The sequence below is a fragment of the Berghia stephanieae genome, chromosome 1 (genome assembly GCF_034508935.2).
Source record: "Berghia stephanieae isolate SIO BIC M18660-M18661 chromosome 1, UCSD_Bste_1.3, whole genome shotgun sequence".
Lineage (NCBI taxonomy): Eukaryota > Metazoa > Mollusca > Gastropoda > Nudibranchia > Aeolidiidae > Berghia > Berghia stephanieae.
In genome coordinates, this window is record NC_088360.1 from 99,921,575 (window position 1) to 99,943,348 (window position 21,774).

At 36.1% G+C, this 21,774-nt stretch overlaps 3 non-coding genes across 3 annotated transcripts; 2 read left to right on the forward strand and 1 right to left on the reverse strand.

Annotated features, from left to right (window-relative positions):
• Positions 1 to 12,980: 12,980 nt before the first annotated feature.
• Positions 12,981 to 13,053, forward strand: Trnak-cuu (transfer RNA lysine (anticodon CUU)). Its single transcript has one exon. It is a non-coding gene; the product is annotated as a tRNA-Lys (tRNA).
• Positions 13,054 to 20,808: 7,755 nt separating this feature from the next.
• Trnak-cuu (transfer RNA lysine (anticodon CUU)) lies at positions 20,809 to 20,881 on the reverse strand. The gene has a single exon. It is a non-coding gene; the product is annotated as a tRNA-Lys (tRNA).
• A 205-nt stretch (positions 20,882 to 21,086) lies between these two features.
• Positions 21,087 to 21,159, forward strand: Trnak-uuu (transfer RNA lysine (anticodon UUU)). Its single transcript has one exon. It is a non-coding gene; the product is annotated as a tRNA-Lys (tRNA).
• The last annotated feature ends 615 nt before the right edge of the window (positions 21,160 to 21,774 follow it).

Below are 21,774 nucleotides of genomic sequence, written 5' to 3' on the forward strand. Positions count from 1 at the left end.
TAATAATAATTTACAACAGATAGTTTCAGGTTTTAACCGAAACGAAAAGGGTATATATAATAATAATTTACAACAGATAGTTTCAGGTTTTTAACCAAAACGAAAAGGGTATATATAATAATAATTTACAACAGATAGTTTCAGGTTTTAACCAAAACGAAAAGGGTATATATAATAATAATTTACAACAGATAGTTTCAGGTTTTAACCAAACGAAAAGGGTATATATAATAATAATTTACAACAGATAGTTTCAGGTTTTAACCGAAACGAAAAGGGTATATATAATAATAATTTACAACCGATAGTTTCAGGTTTTAACCGAAACGAAAAGGGTATATATAATAATAATTTACAACAGATAGTTTCAGGTTTTAACCGAAACGAAAAGGGTATATATAATAATAATAATAATTTACAACAGATAGTTTCAGGTTTTAACCGAAACGAAAAGGGTATATATAATAATAATTTACAACAGATAGTTTCAGGTTTTAACCGAAACGAAAAGGGTATATATAATAATAATAATAATAATTTACAACAGAGTAGCAGTTGAACAGTAAGTAATAAAACTGATCCAAACCTCAAGCGTATCTATATCATTACGCTAAAGGAATAGTCTTTTGGAAACTTACTCGTAATAATATTATCTCGGTAAAAATAGCATTAAACGGACTTGTTACTACACATTTCGCAAAACTCTTAACAGATTCCGCAACCCATTCACTGACTTGTGTACAGGGTGGTTAACAAAAACAAAAAAAAAAAAAAAAAAAAAACAACAACAACAAACAAAAAAAAAAACAAAAACGAAAAACAATACGCTTCAACAGTCATGACGTCACTTCCCTCGTAATGGCACATGGTAACTTAGTAACTGGCTCTAAACTATCGGAACAATGGCGGACGCCCTTATAAAATATTTCTCCGACGAGCATAAAAGCGTATCCAGAGGGAAAAAAAACCATTATAAATCTGATCATTTTTTGCCTTTTACACATTCTGATCACAAGACATATGAAAAGTTCTAGCCAGCATGAAGAATAAAAAGTACCGATTTTCTTTGCTTAGAACCACGATGGCCGACGTTGCTGGGCGACGTGACACATCAGACTATTGAATCCAATTGAGACTGAAGCCGGAATCGATACTACCAGTTTCTTTGCTCGTAAAGCGATTACTCTAACAACTGAGTTGCCAAAACCCCTTCCCCATTATTCTAAGATAGCAAAACACTAACAAAACTGATCCAAATCTCCCATCGAATGAATGATGGAGTAGCCTGGTTAACCAGTTAACTACCGTACTCTAGAAAAAAAAAACTCGTATATAAAAACTCGTCCCTCAAATATCGATCGATTTAAGTGACCCTCATCTTGACAAAACAATCTCTCAAACCTGGGATTCCTTGATGACTTCGCGAAGTCCCAGGTTTGAGAGGGTTTGCCAAGATCAGATCAATTAAATCGATCAATATTTGAGGGACGATTTTCTGGCCATTTTCTTTAAAAATATGAGTTTTTCTAGGGTACGGCAGATAACGTATTAACTCACTCAATCCTAGAGATTCTTGCTACTTTTCAAAATTGGAAACATTAACAATGAACATGTGCATAGATAGATTTATTCAACTTCAAAAACCTAAAAAAAAATAGCTTTGATATTACGCTTATAATGTGTCTCATAAAAATGTAATAAATAGGTATGGGGTAAAAGTTACTTGAGTAAACTACAGATATAGTCGGTGTTAGGGTTGATTGAGTTAAGTCCGGGCCACGTCCAATATAACTAAACTACCTATTGGCAATGCACGCTGACAGCGTGACACTGAAAACCGGCTATTAACTCTAAATCACCGACACCTCCCGGCCGAGCTGAGGGTCGAAACTTCGACTAAATCCCTCAATATTATTTTGTTATTATTCGTTGCTTCTATCACGGATCTCCAAAGATTATCATTATTATTATTACTACGGTATTATTACCCGAGTAACAGCCAGAGACGTACAGCTTACGACTTACTGAGGAAATGATTGAGGGTGTACGGAAGTTGTGTCCGAAAATGAGCGACAAACATAATGACGACAAGCTTCCCGCTGCGCATGCGCAAGCGTATCTCATCAAGTCAATGATGATAATGGCGGGTTCCCTGGCGAGCCCGTGACGTGAGCAATCAGGGGAATATATCTACAGATTTGTACGCGTCGAGGGTGTGAGTTGAGTTGTGTTGATGATGACGGAGGGCTCGAGTAATTAACAAGGTGCTCGCAGGTCCTTTGTCAATGTCTGATGCTTGTCTATCCGGCCGTAATGTGTCTATTTGTCTGTCTATTTTCAGACCTGTCAGTGATCTTGGCAGTCAGCAGCAGAATAGATGGATGGAGGGATAGGATAGAGATTTGTATGGTTATTATTATTATTTTTATTCGATTATTTTATCGGTGTTAATATCCAGAAAATCATGGATATGGTGTTGGGCATTACTATTTTTAACGATTATTTTTAAGTAGCTTGCATTCAATTAAGTTGGGCTTGTCCGTAGCCGATGAGGATAGATATAGATAGATTTTATTCACCTCATCGTAATCCTTTCGTGTATCATTTTCTAACCAGTAGAATGACTTCGCCATTTATTTGCCCTATCTTCTGAAAACGGTATTATACCATTAACGTGAATTAGGTGACTAAAAGGGATTTTTACGCAAAAGAAAGAAAAAAAGAAAGAAATAGAAAAATGAAAGGAAGATAAGAAAAAAGAAATAGAAATAAATGTGATCAATTAATTTTTGTCACTATAAGAATTTATGTCAATTATCTTATCTTAATAAAAGTCAATAATTTAAATAATTTATCCCAAGTTTCATATTTTTGACAATAAATTAATGCAGTTTTAGTATCTAAATTAGCCGAACTTATTGAACGGAGTAAGACACAAAAGCTTAATATCTATTAGCAACGAGATAATCAATCACTGAGATAAAGAACCGATATTTAAGGCCAACAAGAGATAGAGATTGATTTAAAGCAGAAGTTAACTTTATGGGGATTTCACTGGAGCTGGTGCGATTGAGCTGGCGAGCAGTAGTGACGAGCGTTTTACTTAAACACATCTCACCAATATCATACATCCTCCCTGACTTGGAAGGTGCAAGGGGACGCTCCTGGGCCGGTTCCCAAGTGGATCCCAGCGTAGCCATCGTAAACTTATAGCCTGACACTGGCCATAAAATGACGTCAAAATGCCAGTCTTTTGCCACAAAAGAAAACAAATCGTGAGTTGCATTCAATAGTTCAACCAATGAGACCAATTGTTTCCATGAGCACTATTAACGACAACTCATTAGGCGGTGCAAAAAAACAAATAATGGTTTGTGTAGCGTCTAGTGAGTTGTCGTTAGTGTAGCTCAAGGAAACAAGTTATTTCGTTGGTTGAACTATTGAATACAACTCACGATTTGTTTTCTTTTGTGGCAAACGACTGGCATTTTGACATCATTTTTTGGTCAGTATCAGGCTATAACTCTACGATGACTACGGTCAGACTATTAGTTAACGCATTGATACGTTTGATAAAATAGGTGGAAAAGCGAGTAGACCGGGGATTTTGAAAACATTTAAATATGTCTTGTCAAAGTCTGGAACAAATTTTGAGTCTTCAAACAAGGCTCCCTTGGAGGGTAGGTGGGGGGGGGAGGTTGTTTTGTTTAGTCGTTAGTTTTGTCTTTGTTTATTTTTTGTTTAGTTTTTGGCAGCAGTTTTGTCTTTCTAGCGTTTTTTGTTGGGTTCAGTTTTTTAACTCATTGAAAATAATGACAAAACACAGCCATTCTCTACAATAATCAGATGTATCCGAATTTGTCTTTATTTCAACTCCAGCATGCAATCCTAGCGTCGAGGTTTACAAGGAAAGCACGCAAGCATCCCATTTGTCCAGGTGCGTGATTGACAAGTTGATTAAAAGACGGAGAATGCTTGCAATCAATAGCCAATGATGTCATTGATTCGTGGGTAGTTGAAATAGAAAGTAGTCGTAACAAGACAGCCCTTCAAACATAGAAGAGTTACAGCTTGGGAGATGATGATGATGATGATGATGATGATGCGGTTTTGATGCGGGTTGTGTGCTAATTTGAACTCGTGTCAATTGTGGAATTAAGTTGAGTCAATTTTGTTGGTCTGTATGTGAATGTGTGTGTGAATGTGTGTGTGTGTGTGTGTGTGTGTATGTTAGTGTGTGTGAGTGAGTGAGTGTGCGTGATTGGAAAATGTCAAGTCTGTAGTCTGTCACATGTCATATTTAATTATTGTTGAACATTGTTGGAGGTCAGGTTATGTGGGATGAACGAGTGCGTGGAAAAATATGTTTTTATGTGGTGTGTGTGCGTTTGTGTGTGTGTGTGTGTGTGTGTGTTTGTTTGTGTGTGTATGTGTGTGTGTGTGTGTGTGTGTGTGTGTGTGTGGCTTCCTTCTCTATATTTTACTCAATACTCTTCCTTTAGGTATAGATAGTATGCAGATGACGTCACTCAGGCCTTTGTTATTGTTTTTGCCATCCGCGTTTGTGAGTTGTTCTCACTAACTGTATTTAACCGACTATAAAAGTTCATGGTTACACAGAGTTTGTGTGTTGGTCCGTTATACTTCCGGATGGCAATGTTGTGAACTCCTTGGCCAAGCGCATTCTATCTATATCTCTGTCGGTCAGTTTCTCTCAATTTCTCATGATTAAACCCTTTCCCGTCTCTCTATAAACTATCCAACCATTTGTTTGTATTTGATGGGTATTTTTTTTGTGTGTGTGTTTGTTTTTATTTTATTTTCTTTGGGTTGTTTTTTAATTAGTGTCTTGATTGTTTGTTTGTTTGTTTTTTCTTTTGATAATCTATTTTCTAACAATTGTGACCCACTAATGTGTACATAATATGCAGATCTCCCATCCGAACCCACTTATGGGCCTAGTTTAACATTGTTGTAATGGACATTGTTTTGCGTCATAATTTGAGATTTCCATTACGACAATGAGTCCATAATGAATTGGGTTATCAGACCTGCAAATAATAAGTGCACGGTGTGACCAACTCACCGTCTGAAAGGAGTACCTATTATATCTGATGTAAATGTTGCTACTCGAATCTCGAAGAAATAAATAATAATTTGAAATTGAATGTAAGCTTCAATTTAATTACAAAAACAGATCAAAGGAACGTTTTGGGTTTCCCCTTTATCAACAAAACAGGATGAATGAAACACCACAGATGAATGAGATGATGTGGTCGCGGCGTAGTTAAGATGAATAAACAAAGCATTGGTTGGCAGGAAATTAGTATGCTCCTTTGTAAGAAAGCACGAATTAAAATAGAATACTAGATACTACGCCACTACCCCATCATCTCATTCATCTGTGGTGTTTCATTCATACTGTTGTGTTGATAAAAGGGAAACCCGAAACGTTTTTTGATCTGTTTTTGTAATTAAATTGAAGCTTACATTCAATTTCACATTATTACCTTTTATATCTGATGAACTAGGTGATGGAAATTGAATTTGTAGCAACCACGAATATTCTTCATCTTCTTTCTCCTCGTCATGATGTCTTTAGTATGGCTGAAGGCCAACAAGATGCAGGAATGCTACTGTGGTCTTCCCAAGCTCGTGCTGAGACCCAGAGAGCTTCGACTTTACTATGGCCCTCTTGGGCCAAATTAATTGTCGCCCTTTGGTCATTGTACTTTGTAGAGTCCCGCAAAACAAAATATAGAGTCTATGCGTGGTTATGGAACGAGGTTAATTTAAATTCACTAAAGTGGAAAATAAATACAAACTTGTAAATTGGAAACCAAAAAAAAAAAAAACATACTCAAAATTCGTATTAGAGGACAGCGTGGTCTGCGGTTTGGTCTTTGCTTCGTACCCGAAAGGTACCGAGTTCGGCTACCCTCCGCGCAAATCACCTCGCCTTAGCTCACTTTGCAGTGGAATAAACCAGTAAGACAAATTTACCCTATCGGATGGATACAGAAAATTTATTTATTTATTTATTTATTTACTTATTTGTTTCTTTCTTTCTTTCATTATTTATCTATTTAATTATTTAATCATTTATTCATTTATTTATTCATTTATTTATTTATTTATTTATTATTTATTGATCTATTTATTTATTGACATTTATATTTCTAAATCCACTTTGCAAGGTCCAATTCATCCCGATATAATAATACCGTTGTGAGGCGTTAGGTCACCATTCATTCATTAATAAACACTGTCAACATTATAATTTCCCTTCCATGACCGGAAGTGCGTCACGCTCCACACTCATCTTTCACACCTTGTATACATAAGTGCCGTCACATGCCATCAAACACTGGTCTAGCGTGAGTACGCACACATACACACTCAATCAAGTGGACCGCGTACTGTGAGTAACCAAACCTTACATAAAGGACTAACACTTAATCAACCGTGGTCTGGCTCAAATCAAAAACGATGACCACATCCGCTGGGATCCAACCTGGGAAGGAGGGAGGGAGGATGGGTGGGATGGAGAGATGAACTTGTAAGTGTAGTATAGATAGAACGGAGATGACGTCACTCAAACCTTTGTTATTGTATTTTGCCATCCGCGTTTGTGAGTGATTCTCACTGAACTGTATCAACCACACTATAAAAGTGCAAGGTTACACACAGTTTTGTGTGTTGGTCCGTTATAGATAGTATGCAGATGACGTCACTCAGGCCTTTGTTATTGTTTTTGCCATCCGCGTTTGTGAGTTGTTCTCACTAAAATGTATTAACCTGACTATAAAAGTTCATGGTTACACAGAGTTTGTGTGTTGGTCCGTTATACTTCCGGATGGCAATGTTGTGAACTCCTTGGCCAAGCGCATTCTATCTATACTTCCAGATGGCAATGTTATGAGCTTCTTAGCCAAACGCATACTATCTATATGTCATAACCATAGACATCTCTGTTCCTTGCGGCTATTGTGGTCTTGTGGTATGACACTTGCTTTCGAATCGGAACATCCTGGGGTTGAGCCTCGATCGGCACATAGTTGAGTCCTTGGAAAAGACTCTTTACTCACTTTCTCTCACCGTACTCAAGTGTAAAATTAGTTACCTGGCCGTTAACAGCGTTGTCTCTGTCGGAGAAAAAATGTAATACATACCGCCTAAAAGGCGTCATGTCTCTTTCTACACGTTACGTGTTGCTGTTGGTCAGGGACCCCTTGTAAAGCGCTCTGAGCACGTTTAGAGGATTTTGCGCAATATAAAAGCCCGTCTATTTAATTTATTAAGTGGCGTCTCTTTTATCCTTCGTTAATCTATTTTCTAACAATACTCTCCAACAGTCGTAACGTCACTTCCTTCCCAATGACGTATGGTAACTTAGTAACACTGGCTCTAAACTATCGGAACAATGGCTGTATCCAGGGTATCCAGAGGGGAAAAAAAACCCATAAATTTGATCATGTTTTGACTTTTACACCTTCTGATCACAAGGCATATGAAAAGTTCTAGCCAGCATGAAAAATAAAAAGTAATGATTTTCTTTAGAACCAAGATGCCGGGCGGTGTGACATCAGACTATTGAATCGCATTGTGACCCACTAATGTGTACATAATATGCAGGTCTCCCATCCGAACCCACTTATGGGCCTAGTTTAACATTGTTGTAATGGACATTGCTTTGCGTCATAATTTGAGATTTCCATTACGACAATGAGTCCATAATGAATTGGGTTATCAGACCTGCAAATAATAAGTGCACGGCGTGACCCACCCACCGTCTGAAAGGAGTACCTATGCTGTAGTTTGAGAGAGAAAAAAAATGTAATTCTACGAGATTTTCGTTATTTTAGACAGAACTGAAGATAGCTAGTGGATTTAGCGTTTAATAAAATTTCACTTTTTTTAAATTAAAAAATAAAAACGTTGACGGTTCGAGAAATAACTTAGCATGCCATCATATTATCAGTATTAGGCGTTGTCCAGATTGAACTGGGCTTTCCGCTGTTCAGGTGGACATCTGTTCGTTGCTGTATTCTCCCACACAGCCTGTTTTCGATAACTGCCTCACTCCCCTTCTAGTTATTGTAGCCATACATTCAAAATGTGTTTATATAATAGAGTAATACGTAGGTTGTTATTGTTGTGGGCGGGGAGAAAAGCACGGACCTGTTTCACGGTTCTGCTGTCTGTCTGGCATAATATACATAATATATCTGGCACTGACGGATGCCTGGTTATTTATGAGGACGTGGGTGGTGGGTGGCATTGGATGGGATGGCGTGTAATGAGCCGTGTGGCACGGAACTCAATTCTTTAATGACGGGGTTCGTTTCTAAACTAACTTCAAACCTATTATGGTCTAGTGGTATGACACTCGCTTTCGGATCGGAAGGTCCTGGGTTCGAGCCTCGCGCTCGGCGCATAGTTGAGTCCTTGGAAAAGGCTCTTTACTCACATTCTCTCACCGTACTCAGGTGTAAAATGAGTACCTGGCCGTAAACAGCGTTGTCTTTGTCCGAAAAATTGTAGTATCGCCTAACAGGCGTTATGTCCCGTCCTACATGTTAAATATTGCTGTTGACCAGGGACCCCTTGTAAAGCGCTTTGAGCACGTTTAGTGGATATTGCGCTATATAAAAGCTCAATTTAAACATATTAGTTAGCCGACACTTGTTATTGCGCGATATAAAAGTTCACCTCTTTATCATTGTGCAATGGAGCTCGAATGAAAGTGGTTATGACATTTGTTTAGAACACCCAAAAAAAAAAAAAAAATCAACCAAACAGATAGATAACTGGGAAAAAATGAAACAAATGAATGCTTTTAGGTAAAATACTCACATAATCGGCCAGCCATATATGAAAAGTACCAACACACACAATTATGTATAACCTTTAACTTCTTATAGTCGCATTGATAGAATTTATTGAGAATTAATCAGCCATTAAGCTGTATAAACACAGTAATAAGGAGCTGAGTGACGTCAACTTCGTTCCCTCTATACATTCTGGACGTGAAAGGGTCATGCATTCTGAAAACATAATAATCTGTGATATTATGATAATTCTGGGGAACGACTATAATAATAATAATACACAGACATAATATGTTTGTTTATTCTGTTCATTTATAACTGTGAGTGAATAAATGACATTACATATTTAGCGACTTGTATCATAAATATTCATTTTCAAGATCTACCCTCTTCATCGAAAAAGGCGTAGAACTGCGAATCTTGGGATCTTTTTGCAGGAACGAACAGCCTTCGGCGGACACTAATATCAAATAGTGGTGAGAATTAAAGGATCATAGAGAAAGTGACAGAGGGAAATGGAGAATAAAAATATGCATCGCGTTGTCAGAGAGAGCCAAATTCGGGATCCAATAGGATTCAATAGTCTGATGTCACGTCCGCCCAGCAACCAGCAGCTTGGACAGAGACAACGCTCTTAACTGCCATGTACTCATTTTACACATGAGTACGGTGAGAGAAGATGAGAAGAGAGCATTTTCCAAGGATTCAACTATGCGCCCGGTTCGAACCCAGGACCTTCCGATCTGAAAGCGAGGGTCATAGCGCAAGACAACATAGCGGCACAATTTAGAATTTAGATAGAATTACATTTTACAATTTTTGTTAGCAGTATTAGAAACTTAAGTCTTCATATACAGAAAATATTTTAGCTACATAATAAATATAGATAGTATGCGCTTGGCTACGAAGCTCATAACATTGCCATCTGTAAGTATAACGGGCCAACACAGAAAAATGTATGTAACCATGAACTTTTATAGTCTGGTTAATACAGTTTAGCGAGAATTATTCATAAACGCGGATGGCAAAAAACAATAACAACGACCAGAGTGACGTCAACTTCGAACTATCTATATCCAATAATTTGAACCTAAAATCAATGTTCTTTTTCTGTATTTGGTTCAATCCGACACAATACCAATTTGGTGGTTGGGTCACAGAGAAAATGAGTAAGCTCGACAAGAGAAAGTAATTAACCCCACAGAAAAAGGCCATTATCAGCACCCGTTGCAATAGATAAATATTATGTAAATATCCATATCATGAAATTATTACTATGCGTTTACCCAAAAAGTTCACAACATTGCCAGTCGGAAATAACGTACCAAACACACAAAACAATAATGTGTAACCTCGATTGTTTATAGATAGTTCAAAGATGACGTCAGTCAGGTCTTTGTTATTGTTTTTGTTTTTTTGCCATCCGCGTTTATGAGTAATGCTCACTGAACTGTATTAACCTGACTATAAACGTTCATGGATACACAAAGTTTTGTGTGTTGGTCCGTTATACTTCCGCATGGCAATGTTATGGGCTTCTTAGCCAAGCGCATACTATCTATAGATAGTTCGAAGATGACGTCACTCAGGTCTTTGTTATTGTTTTGTTGTTTTTTTTTTTTGCCAGCCGCGTTTATGAGTAATGTTCACTGAACTGTATCAACCTGACTATAAACGTTCATGGATACACACAGTTTTGTGTGTTGGTCCGTGATAGTATGCACTTGGCTAAGAAGCTCACAACATTGCCATCCGGAAGTATAACGGACCAACACACAAAACTGTGTGTAACGTTGAACGTGTATAATTATCTGATTAATACAGTTTAGTGAGAACTACTCATAAACGCGGATGGCAAAAAACGATAACAAGGACCAGAGTGACGTCATCTTCATTCTACCTAGAGTCTGATTGATATGATATAGTGCGAACTACTCGTACAAAAGACCGGCGAAGAACAATAACAAATAGGCAGATATCCATATGATGGCAATTACACATTACCTGTACCGATGATAGGTTATTACATCAATGCAGTATTCTGCACTTTCACCAGCCCGGCTAGCTCCATTTATCCTGTGTATTGTTTGTTTTTTTTTTAAATCTTATCTATGTACTGTTATTAATTAGTTAATTAATTAATTTATTTATTTATTTATTTTTGGTTTTATATTCCTTTTTTGTTTTCTTATCTCTTTTTTCCTTTTCTTTTTTTTCCCTTTTCTTTTTCTTTTCCCTTGTTCTTCCCGTTGGTTTGAGAGTATGTATTTACATTACAACAATGTGACCAGAACATGTCGCCTTATATTATGATTCACCATCGGCTTATTTTATATATATATATATATATATATATATAATATATATATATATATATATATATATATATATATATATAAAATAGATACTGGAAGAAAACGAAAACATTTGAAGTTTTGTCAGTGATTTTTTCTTCAAAATTGTTAAATTATTGGCAAACTCTGATCAATGGGATGGGACATGAATTAAATCATACGCCTTTGTTACCCACCTTCTCAATCCGGTAAGATATCGGCCTGTTCAAAAATTGATATTAAAGACAAAACAATTAGGATAGCTACTTTTTAATATATCATTGTAAGGACTACAATTCAAAGGCTCTTTAAAAAAGCATATTTGTAGAAAATCATGAGTAGAGAGAAAGAAAGAAAGAGAGAAAGAGAGAGAGAGAGAGAGAGAGAGAGAGAGAGAGAGAGAGAGAGAGAGAGAGAGAGAGAGAGATACTTCTTTTGAATTTCAAAAGAATAAGACATGAGAAAAAATCCCCTTTTCCAGAAAATAAGTTGTATTATGAAAATAGAGAGATCAAAAGAAGAAAATATCGCCCGATAAAGGACTCGAACCCTTGACCCTTAGATTAAAAAAAAAACTAGAGCAATTTTATTGCGTAAAGTCCATTAAACGTGCTCAAAGCGCTTTACAAGCGATCCCCACCCAACAGCAACACTTAACATGTAGGACGAGACATAATGCCTCTTAATTATAAACTATGCGTGAGCGAGGCTCGAACCCAGGACCGTACGCGAGTATCATCCAACAATACTATATAGCCGCACATAATATAAATATCTACACACACTGCAAATAATTTTATAGATAGTATGCGCTTTGCTAAGAAGCTCATAACATTGCCATCCGGAAGTATAACGGATCAACACACAAAACTGTGTGTATCCATGAACGTTTATAGTCAGGTTAATACAGTTCATTGAGCATTACTCATAAACGCGGGATGACGTCACTCAGGTCTTTGTTATTGTTTTTTGCCATCCGCGTTTATCTTAGAAGTTTTGTGTGTTTGTCCGTTATACTTCCGGATGGCAATGTTTTGAGCTTCTTAGCCAAGCGCATACTATCTATCGAAAAGAAGGACCACGTGTCACAGAGAGCGGACTTGCATCGTTAACATATAGATAGTATGCAGATGACGTCACTCAGGCCTTTGTTATTGTTTTTGCCATCCGCGTTTGTGAGTTGTTCTCACTAAACTGTATTAACCAGACTATAAAAGTTCATGGTTACACAGAGTTTGTGTTTGGTCCGTTATACTTCCGGATGGCAATGTTGTGAACTCCTTGGCCAAGCGCATTCTATCTATAGCCTGATACTGAAATCCAAAAGGACTGGCAGTTTGACGTCATTATTTGTTTTTTTGCTCCGCTTAGTGAGTTGTCGTTAGTAGAGCTCATGGAAACAAGTTATTTCATTGGTTGAACTATTGAATTCAACTCACGATTTGTTTTCTTTTGTGGCCAAAGACTGGCATTTTGACGTCATTTTTGGTCAGTGTCAAGCTATAACTTTACGAAGCCCACGCTGACACAAAAAAATGACGTCAATAGACAAGTCTTTGGCCACAAAAGAAAACAAATCGTTAATTGTATTCTATAGATCAACCAATGGAATCACGTGTTCCTGGCGCAATACAAACGACAACTGACTAGACGGTGCAAAACCTAAAAAAAATAAATTTCGTCAAGACCAAAGGCGCTTGTGTCAGGCAAAAACGATGGCGACGGTGTTACGCGCGCTATCCACAACGGTTACCTGAGTACTGGGTACCTGTATTGATCTTATAAAATACTGTGTAATAATACACACGGAGCATCTGCCCGGCTAGCTCAGTCGGTAGAGCATGAGACTCTTAATCTCAGGGTCGTGGGTTCGAGCCCCACGTTGGGCGAAGTTTTTTTTTTTCATTGATTCATTTATTCTTATTTTATTGATTAATTAATTAATTAATTAATTATTTAATTAATTATTATTTATTTATTTATTTTTATTTATTTATTTATTTATTTATTTATTTATTTATTTATCTATTTATTTATTCATTTCTGTATTCATTTCTTTTTACAGTTTAAACGCTTTTGTTACAATATTCTCATATCATTCATTATGATACATTGTAAGTATATTATATCTCTTTCCAACCTTTATTTTAAGTCATAAATAATTAAAACTTTATCCGATGTCTGTTTAAAAAATTATGTGACTAACTCATCATCTCAAAGCGGTAATACGCTAAAAAGGATTTTGAAGTTAAAATTGCAGTGAATGTGAAATTTATGTTTTTATCACATTAAAAATTTACTTAGATTCAAGCTCAGCAATAAAGTACACAAAATTGAGCTTTTTTATAGCACAATATTCACTAAACCTGTTAAAAACAGGTCATCCAACAATCCATCCATCCATCCATCCATCCACCCATCTATCCATCCATCCACCCATCCATCCATCGATCCACCCACACATCCATCCATCCACCTCTCCACTCATCCACCCTTCCATCCATCCACCCATCCACCTATCCATCCATCCACCCATCCATCCATTCATCTATCCACCCATCCATCCATCCAGCCATCCACCCATCCATCCATCCATCCATCCATCACCCATCCACCCTTCTACCTATCCATCCATCCACCCATCCACTCATCCACCCTTCCATCAATCCACCCATCTATCTATCTATCCATCCATCCACCCACCCTTCCATCCATCCATCCACCCATCCACCCATCCATCCATCCATCCATCCATCCATCCATCCACCTACCTTGCTCCCACACCAAAAACCTGCCTTGGATTCCGTCTGTCAGTTTCCCCTTACCGCCATCCATCACAGTTCTTCGTAACTCACTGCTCTCCTAGGATCCTTCCCTCTTTGGTTTAACTTACGATGTAAGGGCCAACACTAGGGGTGAGGGAGATTTGGGTGGTCTCCCTTTTCAAAATGGCCACCGGAAGGATGGAATGTACTCTGACGTTTTCTTTGCCGCTTATTTACACCATTCGCGACGATGAGCACAAGACCCATATATAGTATGAACAACGTGTGAAACCGATAATCTCAAATTGGAGGTGGAAACAAGTAGGCATTACACAATAAATAAATGATTAAGGATGTCAGAAAAATATACTTTAAAAAAAGATATATATATATACAAGTCAACCTGTACTCAGTGAGAGTCAGTTCATTTGCGTCAATCTTCATCCCATGAAGATGCAACTACTTTGGATTGGATTGGATTGGATTGTTAAACGCTGCAGCAGCAACAGAAGAAGAACAAGAAGAAGAAGAAAAATGAAGAAAAATAAGGAGGTATTTTGATGGAGAAACACAAAGAAAGTGAGAAACAGAGAGGGAAATAGAAAAAAAAAAACACGAGACAGTGGGGAAGGAAGTAAAATAGATAGGATATCATATAATAATAATAATAATAATAATAATAATAATAATAATAATAATAATAATAATAATAATAATAATAATAATAATAATAATAATAATAATAATGATGATGATGATGATAAAATCCCCTTTATTCATCCCATTTAGGAAGTTTGTCTCTCGGGTCTACTCCAAGGGAAGACTGGAATAATCCAGGCGTCAGTCGCAGTGCAGCGCCGCAAATTGAGCTAGGGCGAGGTAACTTGCTCAATGCCACATAGCGCACCTAGTGGCGGGTGATCGAACTCGATACCTTTCAGGTACGAAGCAAAGACCGTACCGCTGAGCCACGCTGACCCTTTGGATAGGACGTTAGTCTATCGCAAAATACTTTCTGTCAGTTCTAACAGACCCAGCTACCTGTTTACAACTGGGTGGACAGGGGGAGGGAGTTGGTCGGTATGTCGCAATAGAAAAATGTCAACTTTACCTCGATTCCTTTGCATGTGAAGCAAATGCTCTAGCAACTGTGCTATCGGGACCCCCCCCCCCCCCCCCAATCCATACTGTTACCACAATCAAACACTTTGATTTTTCTTCTAGCTGTGTGGCCGTCAGTCAGTTTTACACCCACCATAGACTTGTAGTTGTTACACCTTGGCAGCGCCACCACCACCAGCGCCACTGCAAGAAATGTGTAAATGATGATTTCAGCCAGCATGTACTTCTTCACGCCTTGTCAAATGTGATCTGCTTCTGTTCGAGTGCCTTCAACCCTTCCTCCCAACCCCCCCCCCCCCCCCCCCCCCCCCACCAATCCCCACTTTTTCTTGTTACTCACCCATGACATGGTAAATTGTGACCAATCGTATAAGACTAAGACAGAATTAGCTTAATCGGAATGAACATGTTGTTCGAAATTGAGTTTTCAGCATAACGCATAAATAATTATGAAATACTAATAAATACAAAAAATAAATAAAAAGAAATAAAATTCCCTTTATTAATCCCATAGGGGTATTTTTTCTCTAGGGTCTATTCCAAGGGAAGATCGGAATAACCCAGGCGTCAGCCGAAGTGCTGCGCCGCAAATTGAGCTAGGGCGAGATACTTGCTCAAGGCCACACAGCGCAGCGGCGGGTGATCGAACTCGGTACCTTCCGGTTACGATGGAAAGACCATACCGCTGAGCCACTCTGCCCCTAAGTTTTGTTGCGGTCCCAATGGCTCAGAGTTGCTAGAGCATTCGCTTCACATGCAAAGGGACCAAGATCAATCCGATGAAACGGAAATCTGAGATTGTTAGTTCAATACCAAATCGTTCTGGTCAGATTCCAATACTATCCGCTACCCCCTTCCTTTTTTCTTTCTTCTTCTCCATATCTCCTGCCTTCGAGATGAGATAATTTAATTATAATATCCCAATACCAATTTCACTTCTAACAACGTTGAATCAAGATCTTTAAAAAATCAAATATTCAGAAACAACAACCGAAGAACTGATTTCAACAACACAAGGAAACATTCAATAGACACATAGATAACCACGCCTCTCGGACAGTCATCATAATGTAAACAATGGCAGTGATTGGTAAACATAGCAAACTACACAGGTTTTACTATCGATGAGATTATAAGTGTTTAATAACTGTACACACAGTTTTTTTTTTTTTGGTGTTTTTTTTTTAAATGTGTGTTGGTTCTACAGCATTGCCATCCGGAAGTATAACACATCGAACTATGAGCAACCATGAACTTAACAAAGACCTGAATGACGTCAACCTCATTCTATCTATTGATCAAGCGGTAGAACAGTGGGTATTTTACTTACACACAAAAAAAACTATCGATAGGATAGCCAAACCTGCGTAATTCAGTAATTCGCTATGTTGACCAATTATGACGACTATCCGAGGGGCGTGGTTATGTTCTTTCCACTAAGGTGTCTATAGTCAAATGGATATTGGAACTGAAAGCCTGGAAAATCAGGTTTGTAGTACCGGCATAATTAACTTATTATGATATGATGATAGCATTGCCTACAACAGTCTGTTAATTAGAGATGTACTTAGTAGTAACGCACCACGCCAATATGATATCAAGTTGGAATAAGCAAGACAAACAAAACTGTGTGTAACGTCAAAGTTTAGTGTAAGAAAATTTATGGGTTTTATTATTATTTTTTTTTTTATTTATTTTTTTTTCTTCATGTTCTTTTTTTTTTCTTTTTCTAATTTTTAGAGATAAGACTGTCTCAATGAAGGCCAATATTATAATTAACTCACATATTGTATTTGTAAATCAAACTTGAAAATAATCTTTAAGGTCAACTGGGCATGTTTCTTTTTTGTTTTGTTTTTGTGTTCCTTGTTTCTTCCATTTATTTTTTGTGCGATTGTCTACTTTTAAATTGTCACAGAGTTCTACTAATATATTAGAGGCGGAACTCGGCCTTCCGCCATGTGATCATATGAAACCACTGGCGGGGAGAAAGGTGTGGGAATGGTATTGTGTCGGATTAAGGTGATGACGGAAAGAAGAGACATGTGAAAGACGCCAGTTTGGCTTTCTAAGGCAAAAAATCTACTGATTAATTTTATTTCTTGTCTATCTTCCGTTCTTCTTCAAGTCTTACCATAACTTTGTATTTGTTTTCATAATTGTACATTTTCCTGTTCCTTTAAATTTATTTTATGTTTGATATACCATTCACAAGACGTAAATGGTTGCATTTAAACTTAATATTTATGATACAAATTTGTTAACATGAATGAATCAACCCGACATGAAAGAATACCCGTTATATGTAAACAAACAGTAGATACCTTACAAACTTATCCTCTCTTTACTACAATATTGTGATGTTCGTTTATACATATCTATATCCATTTGGATTTTTAAACATTATTAAATATCTATTATTCATCATTGAAGAAACATATTGTTTTCAAAGATGGTCCAGAGTTGCTGTGTTGTTCATTGTTTTCTTTTTCTTTTTTTTTTTGTTATATATATATATATATATATATATATATATATATAATATATATATATATATGTGTGTGTGTGTGTGTGTGTGTGTGTGTGTGTGTATGTGCATGTATGTATGTGGCGGAGGGGTGTATTTGTGTATGTGCGTCATCTTATGGGACAAAAAAAGTTGAACAAAATGTATATGGTGTCATAAAAAAAAGAGTAAAAAATAACGATCAATGTTGAAGTGTAAGCTTCAATTTATTAGGCGAAGACGAGCATCAGTAACTGTAAGTATAGATCTTCTATAGTTTAATGGAAAGATTGTAATTTTCAATGTTTTTTGAGATGTGCTATTAATTGATTGTCTTGACCCCTCTACAAGGAATATTGGTCGCTTTACACAGGATATATATATATATATATATATATATATATATATATATATATATATATATATATACAATTTACACAGAAGTCTACCGTAACACTTAGAACGGGAAGTTCTAGTCACACGCCAAGTAACGTTGAGAACTATGACTTCCCGTTCTAAGTGTTACGGTAGACTTCTGTGTAAATTGTATATATAATTATGAAAATAGAATATTATGGTGTCTTATTCTATTTAGAATAAAATGAACCCCCCCCCCCCCCCTCCTTCTCCTTCTTCTTCTGCTTCTCTTCATCTATCTAACTCTTATTCTTCCTCCTCCTCGTCCTCCTTCTCCTCATCCAACCCCCCAGACAATCCTACCATTACAAAGGTCTCAAACGAAAAACAACCTAAGTCATCCCTAATTGAATTCAGTCGGATCGTATTTTGTTTGGAAATTTTGTAACAAAACCTCGTTATTCGTCCATGAACCAGACGACTCGACGGAAGACACGTGCAATAAAACGAGAGATAAGCCACAAATCCCATTCTACAACAAACCTAACCCAAACCTTGAAACTAGATAAACCTAATCCCAAGAATTCTAACTCGTTTAAGAGGTTGTAAAGATGAACTCAAAGAGTGTAGAGTATCCCATAAGCCTATTGTCATGTAAATTCAAACTTGTTGATTGTTGAACCAACATAGAAATCCTTTGTTGTGGTAGGAATACATTGAAGTACGAAAATATACTGATATTGACTCTGTGTGTGGTGTTAATTCAAAGAGATTTTAGTTTCGTAAGAAGAAGAACTGTGTTACGGGAGAATGTAGCTATAGATAGAATGCACTTGGCTAAGAAGTTCACAACATTGCCATCCGGAAGTATCACTGGCCAACACACAAGAACTGTGTGTAACCATGATCGTTTATACTCTGGTTAATACAGTTTAGTGAGCATTACTCATAAACGCGGATGGCAAAAAGCAAATATAAAGACATGAGTGACGTCATCTTCGAACTATCTAAACACAACCTACAAACAAGCAATTATTGATTCTATGTACGAAAAAATAGAATTGGGGGATTAATATAATTGACTCGACTCGCTGCAATAAAAAGGAAAATTATTTTTCTAGCAAACAAGAAAAGAAGAAGAAGAAGAAGGGGAGGAGGAGGAGGAGGAGGAGGAGGAGGAAGAAGAAGAAGAAGAAGATGAAGAAGAAGATGATGAAGAAGAAGATGAAGAAGAAGGAGGAGGTGGAGGATGAGGAAGAGGAGGAGGAGGAGAAGAAGAAGAAGAAGAAGAAGAAGAAGAAGAAGAAGAAGAAGAAGAAGAAGAAGAAGAAGAAGAAGAAGAAGAAGAAGAAGAAGAAGAAGAAGAAGAAGAAGAAGTATAATAATATTAATAATAGATAGAATATAATAATAATAATATAATAATAATAATAATAATAATAATAATAATAATAATATAATAATAATAATGATATAATAATAATAATAATAATAATAATAATAATAATAATAATAATAATAATAATAATAATAATAATAATAATAATAATAATAATAATAATAATAATGATGATGATGATAATAATAATAAAAATGATAATGATAATAATAATAATAATAATATTGTTATTATTATAATTATTATTATTATCATCATCATCATCATCATCATTATTATTATTATTATTATTATATATTATTATTATTATTATTATATTATTATTTATTATTATTATTATTATTATTATTATTATTATTATTATTACTACTACTACTACTACTATATTATTATTATTATTATTATTATATAGTAGTAGTAGTAGTAGTAGTAGTAGTAGTAGTAGTAGTAGTAGTAGTAGTAGTAGTAGTAGTAGTAGTAGTAGTAGTAGTAGTCGTAATAGTGGTGGTAGTAGTAGTAGCCTATAGGAATTATATTAGACGATGAGGGATATTAAGCTCGAAACGGTTTGCTATGAAAGAAAATCGGAACTCTTTTCATCTTCAGCTGTCAGCGAATAGAAATAATTAAAACCGTGGTTTCAGCTCGCTGTTAGGTACTGATCGTGAAGCCCCTTGTGATTCAATAGTCATCTGAGTACTGAGTTGTCTCCCTTTGTTTTTAATTTCTTTTGTTTTTATCTATTTCCTGACACATTTCCCGATAGTAACGTATAAAAAAAAAATATTTATAATTATTTTATTCATTTCTTCTTAATTTTTGTAACTTACAAAAATATAATTATAAACAAGTATGTTTTAGCCTTTTATTTTTAAATAGAACCTTTACATTAGAATATACTTGTATTATATATAATGATTTATCATTTGTTGTTTCGTTGAAAGTACTTTGTAGACTAGCGTCCTCGCTCTTTATGGGCAGAGGGTAACAAATTAGTCTATTATTATTTTAAGAGTCTTCTGGAAAGAGGACCCCAATTTTCAAAATAAAACAAACAGTCACATACAGTAGCCTAGCCTACAGAGGCTTCTTCAAAGCCTGTGAAAGCGGCTGTAACATTTTTTTATTCGTTGGAACTTGGAGCAATTAGGTAGAGTCAGCAGTGACAGCAGCCTTCTAGTAGCATTTTACCTATAGATACTACAGAAAATGCTGCTCTACCTAACAAATTGCTGTTGCCAAAAACTGTCTTATAGACTAGTCTATATATCTAAACGATTTTGTATCGGGGTCATGGCAAAACTTAATAAAGACGATTGTTATGCTCTGAAATTAAAGCAATGAACATAATTTATTAAGTTGAAAGAAAATAAAAACTGTTCTCTCTCATAATAAACGAAAATACTGTTTACGATGAAGAACGAAATAATATTAGAGTATTAGGAATGCTGAAGTTAAAAAAAAAAAAAAAAAAAAAAAAAAAAAAAAAAAAAATCGCCCAACGTGGGGCTCGAACCCACGACCCTGAGATTAAGAGTCTCATGCTCTACCGACTGAGCTAGCCGGGCAGATGGCTTCAAAGATACACATATAATTGATAACGCAATAGATAACAAATACTCGGGATGTCGAAGTATATTTTTGTATGCCGCCATGCAGGCTTCCCATTATCATAACAGTCGATTCTGAGGCTATTCAATGTCACGGTATCACGTCGGCATAATATGCTGATAATACTTTGTTGACATAATTTATAGAGTTGTATATCGTTAAGCCCGGTTAGCTCAGTCGGTAGAGCATCAGACTTTTAATCTGAGGGTCAAGGGTTCGAGTCCCTTATTGGGCGGGGTTTTTTTTCTTCTTTCTTTTTTTTTTTTTTTTTTTTTTTTTTGTTTTTGTTTTTGTTTTTGTTTCGCACGCATTATTTATTATTATTATTAAACTCTTTTTCTGTATTTTTATTTTTTAAAATGACTTTCATTACACGCATGATGTTCATTAATCGATTTTTTAAATTATAATATCGTTCTTATTCATTCATTTTACAAGGACATAATAGTCAGTTGGTACTTATTATTCGTGACATTAGACAGTGAAGCATTGTTTTGAAAGTGTCTTGCTGAAGGACAAAACGCCAGAGCTTTAAGATCACGACCTCTCTTCATTCATTTCCTTTTTCCTTTTTTTCACAAGACGACAAACATCTGATCTGCAGCTCGCTCGTCAACACCATAATATAATAATGCTTTGGAAAAAAACACATTTTAAAAAACAAGAAAAATAAAAAACAAGAAAAACAAGGAAATAAAAAATAAAAAACAAGAAAAACAAATACAACTCTCAAATCTGGGACTTGCCAAAATTTCCTAATTCAAGAGAAATAAATAGAAAGCTGACGTGATTCTAAAAATAGGTTTGGAAGACGGTCGGGTTTGCAGTCACGCGTGACAAAACAATCATT